General features: G+C 39.4%; 1 pseudogene; it reads left to right on the top strand.

Moving 5' to 3' along the window:
• Nucleotides 1-1,842: 1,842 nt before the first annotated feature.
• Nucleotides 1,843-21,767, top strand: LOC127630577 (glutaminase liver isoform, mitochondrial-like; annotated as a pseudogene).
• The last annotated feature ends 1,154 nt before the right edge of the window (nt 21,768-22,921 follow it).

Consider the following 22,921-nt stretch of genomic DNA (forward strand, 5'->3'; position numbering starts at 1 on the left):
GTGAGTTTCAGAGCCAGCTGACAAAGGGGACTGGTTTTAGGCTTCATGTTGCAGTGTGGTAGGGGAACTTGAATTTAGGTGTGTCCAGAATTTGAGGGATTGTTTTTCAATATGTATAATTAGGGTATATCTGCCTAGATCAGCCCGTCATGCATTAGTGGGTGTTCTTCTCTGAACTCTTAGAATGTTTCTACAGAATTCTGCATACAGGGATTCTATGGGGTGTTTGTCCCATCCAGAGTAATCTGTCAGACATATTTAACTCCAAACGTTACATCCGTACAGAGCAATAGGCATAATAATACTATCAAAAATTTTACACCAAATTGTAACAGGAACGTCTATTTGGGTAAATTTGCCCTTAATATCATACAATGCTCATTTAGCATTTTCCTTTAGTGTGTTCATTGCCAGATCAAAACCCCCTGAAGCAATGATTTTTAACCTGATGTAGTCAGTGTGGGGTGTGTTCTATTGCAGTCTAATCTGGTTTCCTGAAATCTGTATTTTTTTCAGTAAGCTCATCATTTTGGGGGTGTGGGTTAAAATTGACTGTCAGGGCCCAGTTCTGACAGTAGTTCTCCAGCAGGTCCAGGTGCTGCTGTAGCCCTTGTGCAGTAGCTGACAGCAGCACCAGATCATCTGCATAAAGAAGACATTTAACTTAAGAATTATTTAGAGTAAGACCGGTTGTAGCAGATTGTTCCAGTAGCACTGCTAACTCATTAATGTAAAAGTTGAACAGAGTTAGAGCCCTGTCTCACTCCACGCCCTTGAATGAAGAATTCTGTTCTTTTATTGCCAGTTTTGACTCTGCACCTGTTTTCCCAATACATAGATTTGTTAGTGTCGTACATTTTACCCCCATTGTAGAATTTTTATAATATAGACCATCATGCCAAATGGAATCAAATGCTTTTTTAAATCAACAAAACATGCATACATTTTGCCTTTGCGCTTTTTTGAAGAATGTGTTGGTTGTCTATCGTGTGAATGTGGTTGAATGTAGATTCCAATTGACTCATCATATTTTGCATGTTTATTGTAGATTCCAATTGACTCGCATTTTTGTCTGGTCAGGTGTGAGATTTTTTGTAGAAATGTCTTTGAATATGTTTTTCAAATAGCCTTTCCATAATTCTCAGTTTTGTATGGCAATGTCCTGGCTGTGTTGTTTATTCAAACAGTTCCATTTTTCCCATAACTGATTATCATTAGTTGAGTCTTCAATTTCATTAAGAGTGTGGAGTAGATGTTGTTGCTTTTTATGGCATATGGTATTTTTTATATTCCCTGACTGCTTCACAATAATTTTGTCTGAGTAGTTTTCTTTTAATATTACATTCTTTATCAACCTAACAGCTTTGATAAAAAAACATTTATTTGTTGTACTGCGGAATTTACGTCAATCTTTAACATAAACTGTGTTATTTGATATCTATTGCTTAGGTTGGACATTTATTTGCAGCTAATTGCACTAAGGAATTCAGACACACATTTTGGGGACCATTTATATGTTGGGTTTAGTTTGAACAGGTTGCTGGCTCTTGGTCTGTTCTATGGTGTTGAATTTTCTTTAGGAAAACATTAATTTGATCTGATAAGGAAGACTGTGTGGTCTGACAGTGAATGCACGTATGTAGGAGGGTTCCATGTCTGTAATGTCACACTAGCCAGGGGGCGTGTCATCAGAAGTCACTCCCATTTCTCGTGGGAAGGTCAGGCTCTATGAATCTACTAGAACGGTTCATACGTACAAGATAGTCCGTCTAATTTATAGCTATTATAGGTCGTTTAGAAAAGTATAAACTCTCTGGACTAATTATGCATTTTGTTAAAACTATGCGGGTTTCTAGAGCTGGTGTTCTGCTAATTAGAAATGCTGGAAAATTGGAGAGCGGCAGTTTGGAAAGCTGCGGGCATAAGGCACTCACCTGCGCGGCCGTTGTTGCACACGAGCGCATCACCGGGCCAATATCCGCGCCATCAGCACGTGATCACAGATACAGATGCAGGGACTTACTGGTAAATCCCAAGAGATACGTTACCTGTTCATTATGCTGCCATAGACATAAACCTAGTTCCTTTGAAGAGTTTTTGACTATACATATTAGCTAGTAATATTGACGACTGAATATATAATAAGTACAGTATTGTGTTGTGTCTTGAGCAGTAAGAAGGTAGTTTCTGGGTTGGAGGACATGTTATTCTACACCATCACCCAGGGAGAAGAGCAAATCTCTGTGGCCCGTTTCCTGGCTGTAAGTAGCACTAATAGATTCTCTCTGCTGGTGATATTATGTAAGTGTGTGATTCTCAGTCAGCATGTACTGCAGTGACTGTTTATCTATGTATTTTTCTATACACAAACAACAACAAAGAAACAAATATAAAAAATTATCTGTAAAGAATAAATATACTTGCTGTAAAACCATATGATCTCCTTTTAGATGCAGCGAGTGAGCTGTATGCACCTTTAAAGTATGACTGAAATTAGCCACACTTACATCACACTTACATATATTCATAAATGTTGAGGATTATATAATGTTACTATAAATAAACATCTGGTTTGGGCCAAGTGGTAGGGCCAAGCATAGTAGTCAAACAAGTTCCAATTAAATATTATGCCCAAACACACATGGATCAGTATTTGGAAATTTGGTTTTATATTACATGGAGGGTTACATGGTGGATTGTATTAACCAATATAAAACAAATATCAAACATCCAGGCACAATGTCTTTACTACCAGACATATTCCTGTGCGTGCACATGTTGCATATGCCACCCACAAACAGAGACAACCATTAAAAGTGTCCTCACTCAAACTGCTAAAATATATGTTAATGGTGTTGTTTTGTCTATATATATATTTGTTATAAGATCTGTCACTCAGTAATGCAAGAGCTTCATATTTGTACACCATAATTAAAGACATATTTATATCACAAACATTGCAAAAATCTATAATCATTTAAAGGCACAGAATCTCATATCATTATCTATTTTCTTATTGTACAGTGTGCAATGCTGTGTACCTAACAGGTGTGTTAATCAATGCAGATTTTAAGTTAAACATTTCAGTTTATTTTTAAGTCAGTATCAGAATGCTTCTGACAAAACTTTTCTTTATGGGTGAGGTTATCAAGCCATCATTATTTGTATTGTGAGAAGCTTGTGGAAGGCTACCCAAAAGGTTTGACCCACTGGGAATGTGTTGAAAGAAATAAAAGCTGAAATAAATAATTTTCTCTACTATTATTCTGACATTTCACATTCTTAAAATAAAGTAGTTATCCTAACTGACTTAAGAAGGGGAATGTTTTCTACGATCAAATGTCAGGAATTGTGAAACACTGAGTTTAAATGTATTTGGCTAAGGTGTATGTAAACTTCTGACTTCACCTGTAACTTACGTTAACTTAGTGGTGGATATGAAATGTGTGTGTGCAGTGTCTGCCAACTCCCCAAGCTCATTCTGAACTAAGTTTGTGCTAAAACACACAAACACACACACACACACACACACACACACAGAGAGAGAGAGAGAGAGAGAGAGAGACACACACACACACACAAAAGTCTACTTATTTGAAATAAAAGAGTGTATGTTGAGCACAGAACTGTTTTTGTAATTTAGTTGTTCTGATATTCCAATGTGTGTTCTTAGGCACTAAGAAGCACAGGATTGCTGACCTCTGACCCTCGTCTGAGAGACTGCATGAAGCAGATTCACCAAGCAGTCCAAGATTCTGTTGGGACAGCAATGATGGACCAGGAGCTGTTCAGAAAGTGAGTGGTAAACTTACTCAGCAATGCAAGCCTGTATATGCATGAGAGTGTGGAGGGTGGCAACATCTGAAGTTTTACGACTTAAAGCTGTTATGATACCTACAGTACAAACATATTTATTGGAATGTTGGCACTTGCTTGGTAAATAAGAACCCAATGTTCCTGGAAGGCTGGAAATACTGTCAGCCATTTCTTCAGCACCCCATTCATACACAGACACGTACCATTGCTTACATATGGTTCACTTGACTCTCAGCCCAATACAATGTAAATACAATGCACCACCTGTTGTGTTTGCTGTATTTGAGCGTGTGTTGTACTTGAGCATTTATGCCATTGACAGGATGTTTGTTTGTCCTATGAGCCATGGCTCATCTAAACTGAAACAACTCAGTAAGTGTTAATAAACTTGGATCAGATATCCATGTTAAGACATGTACACAATCTTTAACACTATGGATCGCAGGTGGATGTTAAGTCACAGTTGTGTAACATGGGAATGTGTGTATTTCTGTTTCTAGATGTGTTGGCAGTAATATAGTCCTCCTGACTCAAGCCTTTCAAAGAAAGTTCATCATACCAGACTTTGAGGCCTTTAAATCACTCATCGACCATCTGTATTATAGCGCAAAAGCTCAGCAAGGAGGGAAGGTAAGATGTTCGCCATCTCTGTCTCCCTTTCTCATTGGGATGTGCAAATGTACATATTTTCAAAATGTACTAGTAGCTGGATTGCCCAAACGATTAGTCAACTAATCAGTATTAAGGAAGCCCACTTCACCTGTGTGTTTGTGCAGGTGTCAAACTACATCCCTCACTTGGCAAAGTTCAGCCCTGATCTCTGGGGAGTTTCTCTGTGTACAGTGGATGGTCAGAGGTAAGATATTCCATCTTCAAACCTTCTTTACTGATGTTGCTAAATCTACAGTATGAAAATAGAGGAATTCTCTCATTCTTCCTCTTACATTCCCTCTCTCACAACCTCTCTTACTTTTTTCCGTAGACACTCTATAGGAGACACAAATATGCCGTTCTGTCTTCAGTCATGTGTGAAGCCTCTGGAGTATGCGCTGGCCGTGCATGAGTCTGGCAATGAACTTGTACACAGATATGTGGGAAAAGAACCGAGTGGCCTTAAATTCAACAAACTCTTTTTAGATGAAGAGGGTAAGAAACAGATACCAGTCTCATTTGTCCCTACACCATACAGTAACCCCACGGTATTTCGACAATTTAGCTACTCTTAAAAATTAATGAATGTCATTGCAATAGATAACGAAATATTAAACCATGCAATTTGCAATCACTTTTTAATTTACCTGCTGGTGCCAATGTTTTTTAAGGATATATGAAGTTAGCAACCACAAATGCACTTTATGATTTTTACTTTGGACATGTTCAATTAAGTTTGACATCCAGGAAGACAATTCTAATCTGAATTTTTAGGAATATATTTATTGTTTAAAATTCTACTGTCTTTAATCTAACATGTTTTGCTCTAAAAGTGTGCTTGCACTATGTTCCTTTAAAATTAATGGCACATGTTTTGATATTGTCTTGTCTAATGCAATGAGATTCAGACATTTTAAGTGTGATTTAAGTGCAAATTATTGTTCAGCAAAGCACCTAAACTAAAAACCCTTCCTTTGGGTATACAAATCATTTATGAGGCTCCAGTGAGTTCGCCGGTTTATTCTGTTGTCTCGCAGGCGGAGCCGGCAAGCATCATCAGTGTTTCCATAAGAACGTTGATCGCTCCCGGTGAAGCTCTGATATTGCCGCTGATTAATGTGCTAGCTAAACCTGTTCCAGACTGATTGCACTCCCTACTTAATCCTTGTGTACCCTCACTGTCTTCGCAAGATTATTGCTTGTGCTGTCAAGTGGCTAACCTTGCTCTCTTTGTCTTGTGTATCTGTTGGTTGCCTGTCTCCAGTTTGCCATACAGCTGTCCTTGCTGCCCATGAATTGCCACTGGAGAATTCTTTGTCTCTGCCCACGTGTTGGGAATACGACTGCCCTACTTCATTTGCTCACTCCACCACGTCATTCTTCAACTGACTCTGCCTTCGGATCTGCTCCTGACTTTCACAACGCATACACCTGTCTATGAACACAATCCTTTGCCCGCTGCGTGGCCACAACACACACACAGACTTGTTCCTCACCTCATGCTACAGCAGCCACTGCTGGGATTCCTATTCATTGCCAGCATAGTTTATGTTGAAATTTGTTGTTAATAAATCCTTTGAACTGTTCTTCTGCTCTGTCTCACTCTCTCTCTGACAGAATAATCTAGCGAAACATGGATGCAGCGGAGGAATCAACTCTTCGTTCTGCCCTCTTGCAGCAAGGAGCTCTGCTAGGGCGTCAACAACACCAAATCTCTGCTTCTAATTGGGCATTGGAGATGATGGCATCACAGTTCGCTGTTCTCATCGCAGTGGTCCAACAACTCCACCCTTCTCCCGATCCTGGTCCCTCTCCTGAAAATCCCCATCGGCCTCAACGGTTCACCACGTTCCTTTGCGCACAAAGGCTCAAATTCTCCCTCTAGCTCTGTTCTCTGGTGAGGCGGGTTCCGTTAGTGCCTTTCTGTCTCAATGTTCACTGTTCTTCACCCTACAGCCATCTATGTTTACCTGTGACACGATGAAGGTCACGTGTGTTATCAAGCTCCTCTCCAGAAGGGCTGGTGAACTTCACCGTGTATTTGATCGTGCAGCTCAAGGTCAGGAGGCAGGGAGGGTCTTATCTGGATTGTCCCAAGGAGATTGAGAGTCGCTGACCATGCAAATGAATTTCGCACCCCGACCGCTTCCTGCGATGTGGGACCTGTTCATGTTTGGGCTTTCTGACAATGTCCAGGATGAGATATCTCCCCACTCATTTTGATGACCTGATGGACCTGGCTATCAGAGTCGATCAACGTCTGACTCTACGCCACAATCACCATTGATGTCGCTCTTCACCTTCTCGAGCTGCTGACCATTCCCTCCAACCCACTACTTCGACTAGGTCGCCTGAATCTCACCCTAACACTGAACCTTCTGAAAACTGAAACTTCATTGACACCAACTTGGCCTCCAAATGGCAGCTTCCCAGGGTCCAGTTGGATGAGCCCATCACCACCCACACCCTCAGTGGCATGCCCATGTCAGTCATCACCAGTCTATTAAGCCAGTCACCCTCGTCTCTGGTACTCACTCAGTACAACTGTCATTTTATCTAATCCCCATTGATCCCAGTAGGGTTGGGGCATCCATGGTTGGTAACGAACAACTCGCAGCGGGCGTTCATCTTTTTGAAGTTGGTTCATTCCACTCTAACTGCTCTCACGTAAACTGGGTCCCAAGTTTATCGGGCCATTTCCCATCACCAAGGTCATTATTCTGGTGGCGGTCCACCTCAAATTACCACCTCACCTCAAGCATATTCACCCCATTTTTCATGTCTCTAAATTAAAACCGTTTTTTCATTCCAATTTGCACCCCACAAGTCCCCCTCACCCACATGTCTTGTTGAGGGCTCTCTGGCATATATGGTTAGGAGCCGGATCGACATTAGGCGGAGGGGCAGAGGGTGTAATGCCTGGTCAACTGGGAGGGCTATGGACCTGAGGAGAGGTGTTGGGTGTCGGCTTTGGACATCCTGGACCGTGCCTTCATTGACCAGTTTCACCTCCAGCAAGATCATTTTGTTGGGAACAGCAGGAGGCATCCCTAACCTTAGTTTCTGTGAGTTTGCCGGTTTATTCTACTGTTTTATTTTTCTCTCCCTCATGTCTTGCAGGCAGAGCTGGCCCACACGATCAGTGTTTCCATGGGAACGTTGATCGTTGACAGGGAATCGCTGATAATGCCACTGATTAATGTGCTAGCTACAGTTCCACTCTGATTGCACACCCTACTTTATCCTTGTGTGCTATCACTGTCTACACTAGATTATTGCTTGTTATGTCAAGCGGCTAACCTTGCACTCTTTATTTAGTTGGTGCTGTCTCGTAGATCTGTTGGTCTCTGCCCGCGTTTTAGGAAGTGTGGTTACCTTCCTGTTTGCCGTACGCCTGTCCTTGCCGCCCACGAATCGCCAGTGGAGGATTCTTCGTCTCTGCCCACATATCGGGAATAGGACTGCCCTCCTTTGTCTGGGCTTGCTCTCTGCACCACACCATGCTTCAACAGACTCTTGCTTCAGATCTGCTCCTGACGTGCACAATGCATACACCTGTCTACAAAAACACTTATTCTTTGCCCGCTGCATGGCCACAAGGTGCACACAGATTTGTTTCTCGCCTCCTGCCACTGCTGCCACTGCTGGGATTAATTTTCATCGCAGCAATTATATGTTGACATATTTTGTTAATAAATCCTTTGAACTGTTCTTCTCTTATTTAGTCTCTGTCTCATTCTCGCTCTGACATACTGATACTGAAGCAGGCAGTTAGATCTGATTTCTTATAAACCCATCTCGGCACCTCTGCAGACCTTCAATGTACTTGTACTTTATAATTTTTCTGTACTTCTCTGTGCCCTGGACTAGAGGTTAAAACCAAGGTCATGTCTCTAAATTAAAGATATCAAAGAACCATTGTGTTCTATTCCAGCATAAGCTTGTGGACTGAGAGGATGCGATAAAACAGAGTTTTATCAGAGTTATCAGCACATTTGAGTAAAAATGTATCAATAGATTTCCTCACTTCTGAGGAACATTTCATCTACAATCTTTACAAGACCTGTTCTTTTTCGAAATGATGCCCCTTTGACATTGAGATTCATCATTTTGTAAACCCTATTTATTTTTTTTGCAGATAAACCCCATAATCCCATGGTGAATGCAGGGGGCATTGTTATCAGCTCTCTCATAAAGGTAAAAGAGTCTTTCAATACATTCTTGTTGTGTTTTTAGATATTTACAGTCTCAATTGAAACTAATTTATCATAATATCATCTTACCTTAAGAATTCAGAGTGTGTGTGATGGAAAATGTTTTGTTACAATCCTTCTGAAGAAGGAGCAAAGCTGGTCCCCTGCAGGGGTGTAAAGTAACGATTTACAAATACTCACGTTACTATAATTAACTACTTTTTCCCAAGAATTTTATTTTTTAAGTAGTTTAAATATTTTATACTTTTACTTGAGTATATTTTAAGTGCTGTAACTGTACTTTTACTGTGCTATTTTACCACCGTCTGTGTTTGCTACTTCCCTGACCTGATTTTATTTTTATCTATCAACATGATTTGCTAGGGAGAGTCTCATGACTCCCGTCAAATCAAATCACACATAAAAAACTTGAACGGCAGCTGCAGATCTGATGCCAACTGTCACTGTGGAGAATGCCTCAAGCACAGTTTACAGCTGAACATCTCAACCACATTTGGAAGGGCTTTTCCCAGTGAAAAGGGTCAATGGCTTGATCGTGTCATGTCAGTTTAACTTGCTCAAGCAAGATATCAGCATTAAACCTGCATCTAATTTGAAGAAACATACTGAGGTAAATTTAATATTTCTGTTTACTAGATTCTTTTTGTCTATAATGTAGCCTCTAATTTAACTATCACTGAGATTATTGGGCTGCTGTGAGAGATTAATGCAATGTTATCAATAGGGCTGGGCAATAAAATTATCTAGATGTATATTGGAAAAAAGAGAGATGTCCTCGATCAAACTTTTGAGTAGTTTTCTAAATTTATGTTTTACATCTAGAACAGGGGTGTTACATCAATTGCGATAGCAAGAGCACCACTGGTTGGTTGATCTAGATGAAATTTAAAAGATTAACTTTTTATTTCCTGTCTGTATCTGCGCGCTGTTTGATTGACAGGCGGCTAATGTATGAGAGCTAATGCGCGCCTAAATGATCAAATACACTTTATAATTCCGCTAATGCCCGTCTTGATGAGGATTTAATGTAAACGCAGTCGTCTATGTCTAAAGTGAATATAAACAGTGGGACAAAAAGCCTATTTGCATCAAAATGTCGTACTTAAATTGTACATGTAACCGAATTGAGCACTGTCTAGTAGGCTATGACATATAAAGGCTATTAATCAAACAACAATAACAAGGAAACTGATGTAGAGAGTGTGTTCATTTGTATAATAAATTACCAGGAAAGTAGAGATGATAAAATAATGTATAATTATGCTTAGCCTTTATAAAGATAGAAAAGTATCAACATTTGTATAGCAATAATTCAGCAGAACATTCCACCAGTCACAAACTTCAGAAAATTGTGCATCATGCATTAGAATGAGAACACAATTATATCTGGGCTAAAAAGATACAAGAACTAAATCATTGTGTTCAAAAGGAGGACAATGTGGCCCCCCCATGTGCTACTTAAAGAAATAATTCACACAAAAATGAAAATTCTTTTAATATTTACTCACCCTCATGCCATCTGTCTATGACTTTCTTTCTTCAGAGCAAAAATTAAGATTTTTTAGAAGAATATTTAATATCTGTAAGTCCATTCAATGTAAGTGAAAGGGTACCAAAAATGTGAGGCTCCAAAAAGCACATAAAAGCAGAATAAAAGCAATACATACAACTTCAGTGATTTAATTCATGACTTCAGAATTGATATGACAGGTGTGGGTGAGAAACAGATTTTGCTTGAAATTCTTCTCTCTGCCCAGTAGGTGGTGATATGCATAAAGAAAGTGAATCACCAAAAACACAAGAAGAAAGTGAAATTTAAAGTGGAGATTGACTGAGCAGAGAGGAGATTTAGTAAAAAAGGAATTAAACATTGATGTGTTTCTCACCACATCTATCATATCACTTCTGAAGACATGGATTAAACCACTGGAGGCACATGATTTAGACCATTTTTATGCTGATTTATGTGATTTGTGGAGCTTCAATATTTTAGCACTGATTCACTTGCATTGTTTGGACCAAAAGAGCTGAGATTTTCTACAAAAATCTTAATTTGTGTTCTGCAGAAGAAAGAAAGTCATACACATCCAGGATGGCATGAGGGTGATTAAATGAGAGAATTAGCTAGCTTTCATTTTGCTCTACCTCCTCTATTGTGCAGGACATGATGTGCCAATGTGCTTAGTAGCATTTTATTACATTCCTTGCATTGTTTGAACATGTTTTATGCACAACAATAAAAAGGGACATTTAGGCCCTACACATAAACAAATTTTTAATGTAATTGTTTCATATATTCTGTTATCATGTCTCCCTTTTATTTTTTGGACTCAAATTCATGTAGTATTTATCATAGATAAGTGATGTATTTTAAAAGTTGGCATAGTGCAGGGGTGGGCAACTATTTTGGTAAAGGGGCCAAATCAGGCTTTGAGTAGTGCATAGGGGGCCACATTGTATTCCTTTTGAGATACAATGTTCTGCATTGATTTGGTTTTTGTATCTTTTAAGCCCAGAAATAGTTGTGTACTTTTAGCTGTGTACTGTAATTTTCTGAAGTGTATCTGTGATGAATGGGACTATTCTGCAATTGCCTAAAATATTGTATTGCTCTACAAAGGTAGATGCTTTTCTATCAGGCATTAAAAAACTGAATAAAGGCTGAGCTTCTAAATTTATTTTACCATCTCTACTTCCCTGTTAATTTATTATTAATTTTAACAATCTCTACATCAGGGGTCTGTTTTAATAAAAAAAATAAGAAATTTATAGAACTTTTAATGTTTGTCGCAAAGCTGCGAGTTTACTTATTTTTTCTAAAACATTACACTTTTACATGCAAAAAGGGTCATGATGCAGGTCTCCTCGATGGTTTGACTTTCAGCACACAACTGAATAACACAGACTGCATGACTATGATAAATGATTACTGCAAGAGTTAGATTAACATACAGGTGCGAAGGGACTTCAACATTTCTAAATTGCACAAATAAAAAATACATATACATATTCATCTCTGGATTGCTTTTGCTCGCATATCAATGATGCAGAGACTTTTATATTTAATTTAATCACTGAGAAGTTTTACCTGCAAAGTAGCACCAAACATCAAAAGCAGCCTCAAGAATGGACACAGAATGGCCATATAACACTTTTCCTTGAGCAGAATATTGCACTACAGATCGCTAAGTTTGTTCAAAGGGGAAAGAGCGCTAGAGAAAGCCCACTCGCGTGCATGGTTGCCAGATAGCACAAAATAAGTATAACATTAGGCAGAATATTTCCAATTTGCGCAAGTATAAATCTCAAACTGGGGGGGTTGTGTCTCTTATCTGGCAACACTGGTCCCAATGCAAGTTAACTGAAATATCCAATGGAGAAAATGTATCTTTTATAATAAATGAGCCGCGGGCCACATTAAACCATGTGGAGGGCCTGATCAGGCCCGCGAGCCGTATGTTGCCCATGTCTGGCATAGAGTGTTCATTATAATGGGGCATAGGTTTTGCAACTCCATACTCAACACTCACTACTCATGAGTACTTTTAAATGAGCTACTATTTTACTCTTAATTGAGTAGTTTTTAGGACAGCTACTTTTACTCTACTCACACTAATATTTTTGTGAAGTAACAGTACTTCTACTTGAGTATGATTTTTCAGTACTCTTTCCACCCCTGGTCCCCATTATGGTGTGCTGGTGTTCCAACAAGTCTGCTTGACAAGCTTAACCAGCAATAATTCTTTGCTTAACCAGCATCACTAGAAAAACCATGCTGGCTGAACGGTTTCACTATGGCATGGTCCACTTGCTAGAGTAGCATAAAAACAGCACTAACCAGCATAAACCATATTTGTCCAGCATAGCCTGTCCAACATGTCTATTCATGTTGGTCTAATATTGTCTTTTCATCAGGGAATGCCACTCTCGTATTCATAATGGTTAGATGGTCCTCCTATCAACCTAATTTTCCTTGAACTGTATGAATAACAAAGTTTTAGTTCACCCAAAAATTTTATCTCCTGAACTCAAATTAAGAGTTTTAGAAGAATATTTCAGCTCTGTTGGCTTATTCAATGCAAGTTATATTTTGTTCTGTTCTCACCCAAAACCAACTGGATCGCTTCAAAAGACATTGATTTAACCACTGGAGACGTATGGAGTACTTTATTTTGACTTAATCTCCTTTTTGGTGCTTCAAAGGCCTGGACACCATTTACTTGCATTGTGAGGACCAACAGAGCTGAGATATTCTTCTAAAAATCTTTGGTTGTGTTCTGCAGAAGAAAGAAGCACACATCTGGGATGGCATGAGGGTAAGTAAATGATGAGAGAATTTTCATTTTTGGATGAACTATTCCTTTAAAAGGTTTAGAAGGTGCGTTCTGAGGTGAGGCAGATGTATGGAGGGTGTAGCAACAGTTTTATTTGCTCATGTAACAAATACATTTGAATTCTCAATGCCACTTACTCCCACTGCATAGCACACAAGTTCTAAAAGTATTCATGTGCATCTATTGCATATTATATTTTTTATGTTAGCAATGAACAGAATAAATTAAGGGTTTTGCATAAAAAGAAGACCTATACTTAGATGATGCAGTAGGATAAGTGGGGAATAATGTAATATTTTAAATGTTTGTGTTTGTTAGATGTTTTCTGATAATTAATTATGTTTTATAAATAAATGTTTGATTGGCAATATGCATGTAGCCCACTATTAGAAATTTGCCTTAATTATGCAAGTAAGTTCTGGTTCTGGTTCTGATTAAACTTTTTTGAGACCTCAAACACTACAGCTATGTTACAGCTATGCTTGATGGAGAAGTACAGAACCGATGAATATCTTATAATGGTGGCCTTTACAAAAACTTTTTACAATTCTGCAGCATTGATGTATTGCAGGCTATTGAATCAGATATTATTATTGTACTGTGGAACGGTACTGTTTTCTGTCCTTTTCTTTTGAACTTGTTTTAAATAGCTAATAATGTGTTTGTTTGCATGCATTGGGGGGAGTGGCTGGTCATATGGGTAAAGACATAATAAGAGCTGCAAGTCTTCAAGAGGTGTGTCCAAACAGCCAATCAGAGGGCATGTTGAGAGACACACCTATCAGGTTTGTTCATTAAGGGTCAGATTTTCTACATGCTCATAATCACTAGCAGTTCTAGAACAAAAGTTTGTTGTCTGATCTGTGCCCATGTTACACAATCACTGAGCACCAACACACACAGCAGTCCTTCTGAAGATGAAAACATTTCACAACCGTGATCGCATTGCACTGACCTTTCCTCATGGACTCCCCTTTGGAGCTTCTTCTTAATGTCACTTTTTAAGACATATGCAACCCAATATGTGGAACATTTTGTCCCCTGTACCAGTTTGTAGAAACCAATTGCTCATATTTAATAATTTGATTTCAACCTTCAAGCTTAATATACAGTCATTTGACTTAATAATTACAAGTCAAGTCAAGTGGTTTTTATTGTCATTCAACCATATACAGTTAGTACAGTACACAGTGACACGAGACAACGTTCCTCCAGGACCATGGTGCTACATAACAACATAGGACAAACACAGAACCACATGAGACAACACAGACTAAATAACATACCTATATAAAGTGCACGCGCAAACGTGTGCAAAAAGTATGGGACAGTACAATAAATTAAAAAAAATTAACAGGACAATAGGCACAGTGAGAGACAGTGCAGCGCCGACCAGTACACAGTAGTGTAAAAAGATGACAGTTTCTAAAAATGCCACATTTAAACATAACATACTATGAGATAGTGTTCTATGCATATATCAGTTATTAAGGTAGCCAGGTATAAAGTGACAATAATTCAAGTGCAACTCAGGACACGTGTGTGTGTGTGTGTGTGTGTGTGTCAGTCCAGTCTCTGAGTATTGAGGAGTCTGATGCTTGTGGGAAGAAGCTGTTACACAGTCTGGCCGTGAGGGCCGGAATGCTTCGGTACCTCTTGCCAGACGGCAGGAGGGTGAAGAGTTTGTGTGAGGGGTGTGTGAGGTCATCCACAATGCTGGTTGCTTTGCGGATGCAGTGTTTTTTGTAAATGTCTTTGATGGAGGGAAGAGAGACCCCGATGATCTTCTCAGCTGTCCTCACTATCCTCTGCAGGGCTTTGGGGTCCGAAACGGTGCAAGTCCCAAACCAGGTAGTGATGCAGCTGCTCAGGATGCTCTCAGTAGTCCCCCTATAGAATGTAGTGAGAATGGGGGGTGGGGGATGTGCTTTCCTCAGCCTTCGAAGAAAGTAGAGATGCTGCTGGGCTTTCTTGGTAATATAACTGGTGTTGAGGGACCAGGTGAGGTTCTCCGCCAGGTGAACACCAAGGACTTTGGTGCTCTTGACAATCTCCACAGAGGAGCCGTCGATGTTCAGCAGAGAGCGGTCACTCTGTGCTCTCCTAAAGTCAACAACCATCTCTTTTGTTTTGTCCACATCCAGAGGCAGGTTGTTGGCACTACACCAGTCAATTAGCCGCTGTACCTCCTCTTTGTATGCTGACTCGTCGTTCTTGCTGATGAGACCCACCACGGTCGTGTCATTGGCGAACTTAATGATGTGGTTTGAGCTTGAGATGTGCATTGCTGCACAGTCGTGAGTCAGCAGAGTGAACAGCAGTGGACTGAGCACACAGCCCTGGGGGGCCCCAGTGCTCAGTGTGGTGGTGATGGAGATGCTGTTCCCGATCCGGACTGACTGAGGTCTCCCAATCAGGAAGTCCAGGATCCAGTTGCAGAGGGAGGTGTCCAGGCCCAACAGGTTCAGCTTTCCAATCAGGTGTTGAGGAATTATTGTGTTGAATTCTGAGCTGAAGTCTATGAACAGCATTCGAACGTATGAGTACTTTTTATCTAGGTGGGTGAGAGCCAGATGGAGGGTGGTGGCGATGGCGTCGTCTGTTGAATGGTTTGGACGATATGCAAACTGCAGTGGGTCTACTGAGGGGGCAGCTGGGTCTTAATGTGCCTCATGACGAGCCTCTCGAAGCACTTTACAGCAACTTTAAAATGTTTGGACATTTTTTATTATTTATTATTTTAGAATAACAGTAAAAATTCTGTATAGTGACCAAACAAAATCTTATATTTTAGATTCTTCAAATTATTTACCCTTTTCCTAGATTGCAGCTCTGCACATTCTCTCAAGCAATTTCATGAGGTGGGACAGACAATTTAAACAGTATTGAAGGAGGAATCTTTACCTACAGTATCTAGTTGTCATTGAAGATGCTGTTTATTGAGAAGTTTGTTAAATTTAACATGCAGAAACATATTGCAGTAACTAAACTTTCTCATAGTTGTTCAGGTTGAAATTTCTATGGAAAAAAGCACTTGTGCACACTGCCACCGTGTGCCAGACTGAATATTGCACTGTTAATGTTTGCATTTTACAAAAGTTTTGATAAATTCTAAGCCATATGCCACTGGATGCCACACGTATTACTGTTGGCTGTCCTCTTTTCTGCTCAGCCACAGAAATGTGTTTTATTTCTTGATCATTTTGGGCCTATTTGTCTAAATGTGTTGAAGATCAGTGGGTGTTATAAATGTTGAATGTGTTAGAGTAGACCATCTTTTTTCTAGATATGGTTTTCTTATGCTCTGTGTTTATCATGTTTAAACACCACCAATCAATATTTCATATTTATAAATATCAGCTAGATATTGCTCTCATGTAGAGCTTAAGAGTAAAACTGGCTTGCAATCCAAAGGAATGTCCAATTTGGGAGAAAATTGTACTTGAGTCAGTTTTTATTAAGGAAAGTCTTGGAAATTCATTGGTCAAAAATTGAAGGAACCCTGTCACTGTCTCTTTTGAGATTAATTGATGTGACTATTGATGATTTTATTGCTCTTCCTGTCTCACTCTCACCTTTTTTCTTTTTATCATAGCCTGGTTCAAACAAGGCAGAAAAGTTTGACTTTGTGAGTATATTGCAACATCTCCACCACCATGTGAAATGTCCCAGGTGTTTGCTGTTATCTGGTTTGTTGTAGATATTGATTTCTTTTTCAGATTATGGATTTTCTTAAGAGAATGGCTGGCAGAGAATATGTTGGATTCAATAATGCCACGTAAGATTTTAACATTACTTCATTGTTTGCACTGTGTCTAGCTCAATCATATTCTCTTAGTGAACATAAATTTAGTTATCAAAGAAGGTACTGTTTTATTGGTGGATGATAAAATGTTCCTGCTTTTTAAAGTTTCCAATCAGAGAAAGAGACAGGTGATAGGAACTATGCAATTGGTTATTATCTCAAAGAGAAAAAAGTGAGTGCATTTTGGATTATCATTTTTTTATAACCATACGGACAGTACTTCTGTTGGTCATGCCTTTGTCACTCATGATTTTCTGCCACTCTGCTATTTTTCTGAATTTTTTTCCCAGTGGCGTTGACATGACAGCAGCTCTTGATGTCTACTTTCAGGTAATCAACTGTCCATATGTCTCTTTTTGACTGCAAAGTTCAAGTCAGACTTACGACTTACAATTTTTACCTGGTTGGACAAAAATTACCAAAGATTTACACTGAAGGAGGGACCTGAGCCATATCTTAGGGCCAGAATATCATAGAGACTTGGGGATGGGCTAAAAAAAATTTTGGCCAGCACTCACCCAGAACACCCTAGCACCCCCAAAGAAATACGCTGAATGACTTAGCAACTTCATAGGAATGCCCTGGCAACCACCTACAACCCCCTAAAATTGTGGTGGCGTGATTTGTATGGGCAAGCACCATTCACTTTTTCTTCAAAAAATTTTAAAATCCAGTTGCTAATTACCTATATCTTTATTTTAATTCCAGCTGTGCTCTATTGAGGTGACATGTGAATCTGGCAGTGTTTTAGCTGCTACATTAGCCAATGGAGGGATCTGTCCAATCACAGGCGAGCGTGTGCTTATTGCAGAGGCTGTGCGGAACACGCTCAGTCTCATGCACTCCTGTGGCATGTATGACTTCTCCGGCCAGTTTGCCTTTCAAGTGAGTCCAACAAAAACATCCTCACCCTCTTGTTGTTTCAAACCCATATGACTTTCTTTCATGGAACACAATCACCAATCACTTTCATTGTATCTTTTTTAACATAGAATGGGATTGAGACAAACATTTGGCTTAAACCATGTCCTTTTGTGTTTCATTTTTGGTTGAACTATCACTTTAAAAAATGCAGAAATAGTATCTCATTAAGTTCTTAATTTTTGTGGATACTTCCACCTATAGGTGGGTTTGCCTGCAAAGTCTGGGGTATCTGGTGCTGTGCTGCTTGTGGTTCCTAATATAATGGGAATGATGTGCTGGTCTCCACCTCTTGACCGAGTGGGCAACAGTGTCCGAGGCATCCAATTCTGTGAAGTACTACTTCATAATCTTCCTTATTCTCTCACGTTACATCTCTGTCTGTGTTTGGAATGGAATATACTTATATTGCTTACTGCGCAGTAGCACCTTACATAGCAGCTCTGCCGCCATTGGTGTATGAATGTGTGTGTGAATGGGTGAGTGAGACGCAGTGTAAAGCACTTTGAATACCGTTAAGGTTTAAAAAGGCGCTATATAAGTGCAGGCCATTTACCATTTAAATTTTAGCAGTCCGATTTAATAATAAGTCAAGTAAAATATGTTAAAATTGTGGCTGATATTACTTTCAGTTAATTTGTCACACTGGAAATGGACGTTTACACTGATTGCATTGTAAAGTACAGCATTTCATGCAGTGTACTCTGTTGTATACTGCAAAATTTGGCAAATTTACAAGGTATTCTGGGCATTTCATATAGAACATACAGAAAATTTGTATACGATGCAGAAATAAGAGTAGGATGCTATTCTGAACATAGCCACACCATTAACTATTATGTTTCTCTGGGGTTCTCTTTTAGGAGCTGGTCTCCCTCTTTAACTTCCACAACTATGATAATCTAAGACACTTTGCTAAGAAGTTAGACCCTCGCAGACAGACAGGCCATGAGAGGGTAAGCAGACAGACTGAATTTGCTATTTCTTACACTTTACAATTTAAAGGCTAACAATAGCTAAGACTGACATTCAGTTGATCACTGATTATACTTAAAATGTGGGATATTACAGAACAAGTCTGTGGTGGATCTGATATTTGCTGCTTACAGTGGTGATGTTTCAGCTCTCAGGAGGTAAAACGCCACACTTGAGCCCTTAAAGGGATAGTTCACCCAAAAAAGAACATTCTCTCATAGTTTACTCATGCCATCTCAGATGTGCATGATTTTCTTTCTTCTGCAGTACACAAATAAAGATTTTTAGGAGAAAATCTCAGCTGTGTTGGTACTCACAATGCAAGAGAATGGTTAGCAGAACTCAGTAGGTCCAAAACAGATATAAAGGCAGCATAAAATTAATCCAAAAACAATCCAGTGGTTAAATCAGTGTCTTCAGAAGCAATCTGATAGGTGAGAGTGAGAAACAGATCAATATTTAAGTCCTTTTTTTACTATAAATATCCAACGTTGTCCAGCACCAACCAGTAGGTGACTGAATGTGGAAGCGAAAGTGTAGGTTTACAGTACAAATTACATAAATGTGTATCCGTTTATCACCCACACCTATCAAATTACTTAAGAATTGGATTACTTTTATGCTGCCTTTATGTCCTTCTTGGAGCTACAGAGTTCTGGCCACCATTCACTTGCATTGTATAGACCTACAGAGCAGAAATATTCAAAAAAATAAAGTAAATGAGTAAATGATGAGAGACGTTACATTTTTGGGTGAATTGTCCCTTTAATTTCCTTGCAATAAAAAATGCATTCAAACATTGTAATGGGGATAATCTGTACCATCAGTAAGAGATTTATTTGTTTTGCAGAATCGCTCTTTCTGCGGTCAATATGGAATTGACTGACTATGACTCACGTACTGCCCTGCATGTGGCCTCAGCAGAAGGTAATAATGGTTTTGTGTCTGCAATTCATTTATGTGAACTATGAGGCACTCAGGGGCAGACTGGCCTCTCTCATATCCAAGGTATTTCCATCCACCGAACTGCCCCTCACTGGATGTTTTTTGTTTTTGGCACCATTCTGAGCAAATTCTAGAGACTGTTGTGTGTGAATATCCCAGGAGATCAGCAGTTACAGAAATACTCAAACCAGCTCGCCTGGCACCAACAATCATCCATGCAATCATCTAATCAGTCAATCGTGTGGCAGCAGTGCAGTGCATAAAATCATGCAAATATGGGTAAGGAGCTTTAGTTAATATTCACATCAACCATTAGAATGGGGAAAAATGTGATCTCAGTGATTTTGACCGTGGCATGATTATTGGTGCCAGACGGGCTGGTTTGAGTATTTCTGTAACTGCTGATCTCCTGGGATTTTCATGCACACCAGTCTCTACAGTACAATTTGCTCAGAATGGTGCCAAAAGCAGTTCTTTGGACGGAAATGCCTTGGGGATGAGAGAGGCCAACAGAGAATAGCCAGACTGGTTCGAACTGACAAAGTCTACGGTAACTCAGATAACCACTCTGTACAATTGTGGGGATAAGAATATCATCTCAGAATACTATTCTGAGATGCGGGTTGGCGCTTTTTTGGCGACACGAGTCAAGTCAAGTCAAGTGGTTTTTATTGTCGTTCAACCATATACAGTTAGTACAGTACACAGCAAAATGAGACAACGTTCCTCCAGGACCATGGTGCTACATAAAAACAACAAAGGACCAACACAGGACCACATGAGACAACACAACGAAATAAAATACCTATATAAAATACCTATATATACCTATATAAAGTGCACGTGCAAACATGTGCAAAAAGTACGGGACAGTACAACAAATTTCTGACAATGAACAGGACAATAGACACAGTGCAGCGCCGACCAGTACTCAGTAGTGCAAAAAAGATGACAGTTTCTAAAAATGTAAACATAACATACTATGAGATAGTGTTCTATGCACATAGCAGTTATTGGGGTAGCAGACAGTTATAAAGTGACAGTAATTAAAGTGCAACTCAGGACACGTGTGTGTGTGTCAAACCAGTCTCTGAGTATTGAGGAGTCTGATGGCTTGGGGGAAGAAGCTGTTACACAGTCTGGCCGCGAGGGCCCGAATGCTTCGGTACCTCTTGCCAGACGGCAGGAGGGTAAAGAGTTTGTGTGAGGGGTGTGTGGGGTCGTCCACCATGCTGGTTGCTTTGCGGATACAGTGTTTCGAGGGGGACCAACACAATATTAGGCAGGTGGTTTTAATGTTGTGGCTGATCAGTATATATATACTGTGTATATATATGTATATATCATCTTGGACTTACACTGGCACATAGGGGTATGGATGCAGCATCATTCAAATAATCGTTTTAGTTACTGATGCATTGTAGAAATTCACTAATCACTGTCAGCCATGCTTGATTTAATCCTTGAGTGAAAGTGTCTAAATAACATGGTGGTTACTGAGATTAAGCAGCCCCCATGAGGGGACCCACTCCATGTAGAATAAAACCGCTTTTATAAAGTTACTGAAATGACTGGAGCCATAATCTCATGTGAGTGCTCATAATTTATGTATATTATGTTTCAAACTTACAATTAATATCTTTAGAAGTTTTGGGATATCAAAACAAGTGCAGTGTTAACAAAGATGTAGTCATTTATTCATTTATTAATACGTTTCTGAAACTTGCTACAATTTTTTTATTACATTTTTTTTATTTCAGGGCACTTAGATGCTGTCAAGTTTTTAACCAACACCTGCAAAGTCAACCCAAATTTAAAGGACAGGTACATAAACAGTACTATTTTTAGTTCCATTTCTGATCTATTCTGTTTTTATTGATTCATTTTGAATTCATGTCTATCCATCTGTTCTTCAGATGGGGGAACACACCCCTTGATGACGCTATGCAGTTTCGACATGATGGTGTGGTCAAGATACTACAGGAGTACCAGAGCATTTACACACACACACTAGCGCCGGAGGAGCTCAGCACTGACTCGTGCTCCTATTCCATAAAGGATGCAGAGCAACTGTAGAGCATGGAGACTCTGGAGGGTCTAGTATGAGAGAGAATTGACATGGAAAATCCCAAACCTCTGTATCTCATGACTTCAGAGAAGCATGTGGGTGCGAGATGCCATCCCCCCCACCTCCACACACATTTATGACAAAGCCAGTGTATGGCCGTTCTGTGCATGCACAGGTAGAGGTGGACCGATAGTGGACTTTGCTGATAACAATAACTAAGATGGTGGGAAAGGCAAATAACTGCTTAATCTGCAGAATGTTTATATAATAGATTTACAGAATGTACAAAAAAAAATTATATATATATATATAAGAATATGTATATTCTTTCCTTACTATGATGAGTAGCCTACCGACCACAAGTCCTAAATTAATAAAATCCCAGATGCAGTTTATTGTTCAACCAAACATTACCAGAAAAAATATATATTATTTGGTGCATAACGCAGGACTTTTAAGTTTAAACATGCCAGAAACACACCAAGGACTCGTACTTTTAAAATGCCGAACAAACACTCGGCAGCTTCCACCATAGATTTTTTTGCCAATAATGATGGTTCCAAAAAGCAACTATCGGCACCGATTAATCAGTGAAACTGATCTATTTGTCTGCTTCTATGCACAGGTATTACAGAGATATAGTGCTATGTTTCAAACCAAAGCTTTGCTGTATTTAGACCTCCTTGTGCTCTAAAAGGAGTTATTGGATTCATTACTGTAGTTTCACTCTTTTATATATCCTTTGCGCTTATTTCAGTCTACTGTGGAATATGAAACGTCAGAGTCCTTTTTATTTGATCATACAGTCCTTCAAGGACAGTTTTGTTTGTGTTTGGACCAATTTAGAAATGGTTATGCTTCCTTCTGCCTCCTAGTGCAGTGGATTTAGACCTTTTCCACACTAGCGCCATTTTTTTATGTGAATGACAACGAGGCTGTGAGGGAAAGACTTACCATCTCTTAATTTGACTGTACTGCATTTTAAAGTGATTTTGGTCCTTCAGCGTTAAAACATTGATAAAATATTTGCTCAAGAACATTCGATATACAAATAACTCCAGATAGCATTAATTGTTTAAAATCAGAGAGATTTATACCGTTCGCGCCATTGAAGAGATGGAAAGTCTATACCTCGCAGCCTCGTTGTCATTCCCATTAAAAACCAAAGATGGCGCTAGCGTGAATAAGGTTA

The sequence above is a fragment of the Xyrauchen texanus genome, chromosome 37 (assembly GCF_025860055.1).
Source record: "Xyrauchen texanus isolate HMW12.3.18 chromosome 37, RBS_HiC_50CHRs, whole genome shotgun sequence".
Classification (NCBI taxonomy): domain Eukaryota; kingdom Metazoa; phylum Chordata; class Actinopteri; order Cypriniformes; family Catostomidae; genus Xyrauchen; species Xyrauchen texanus.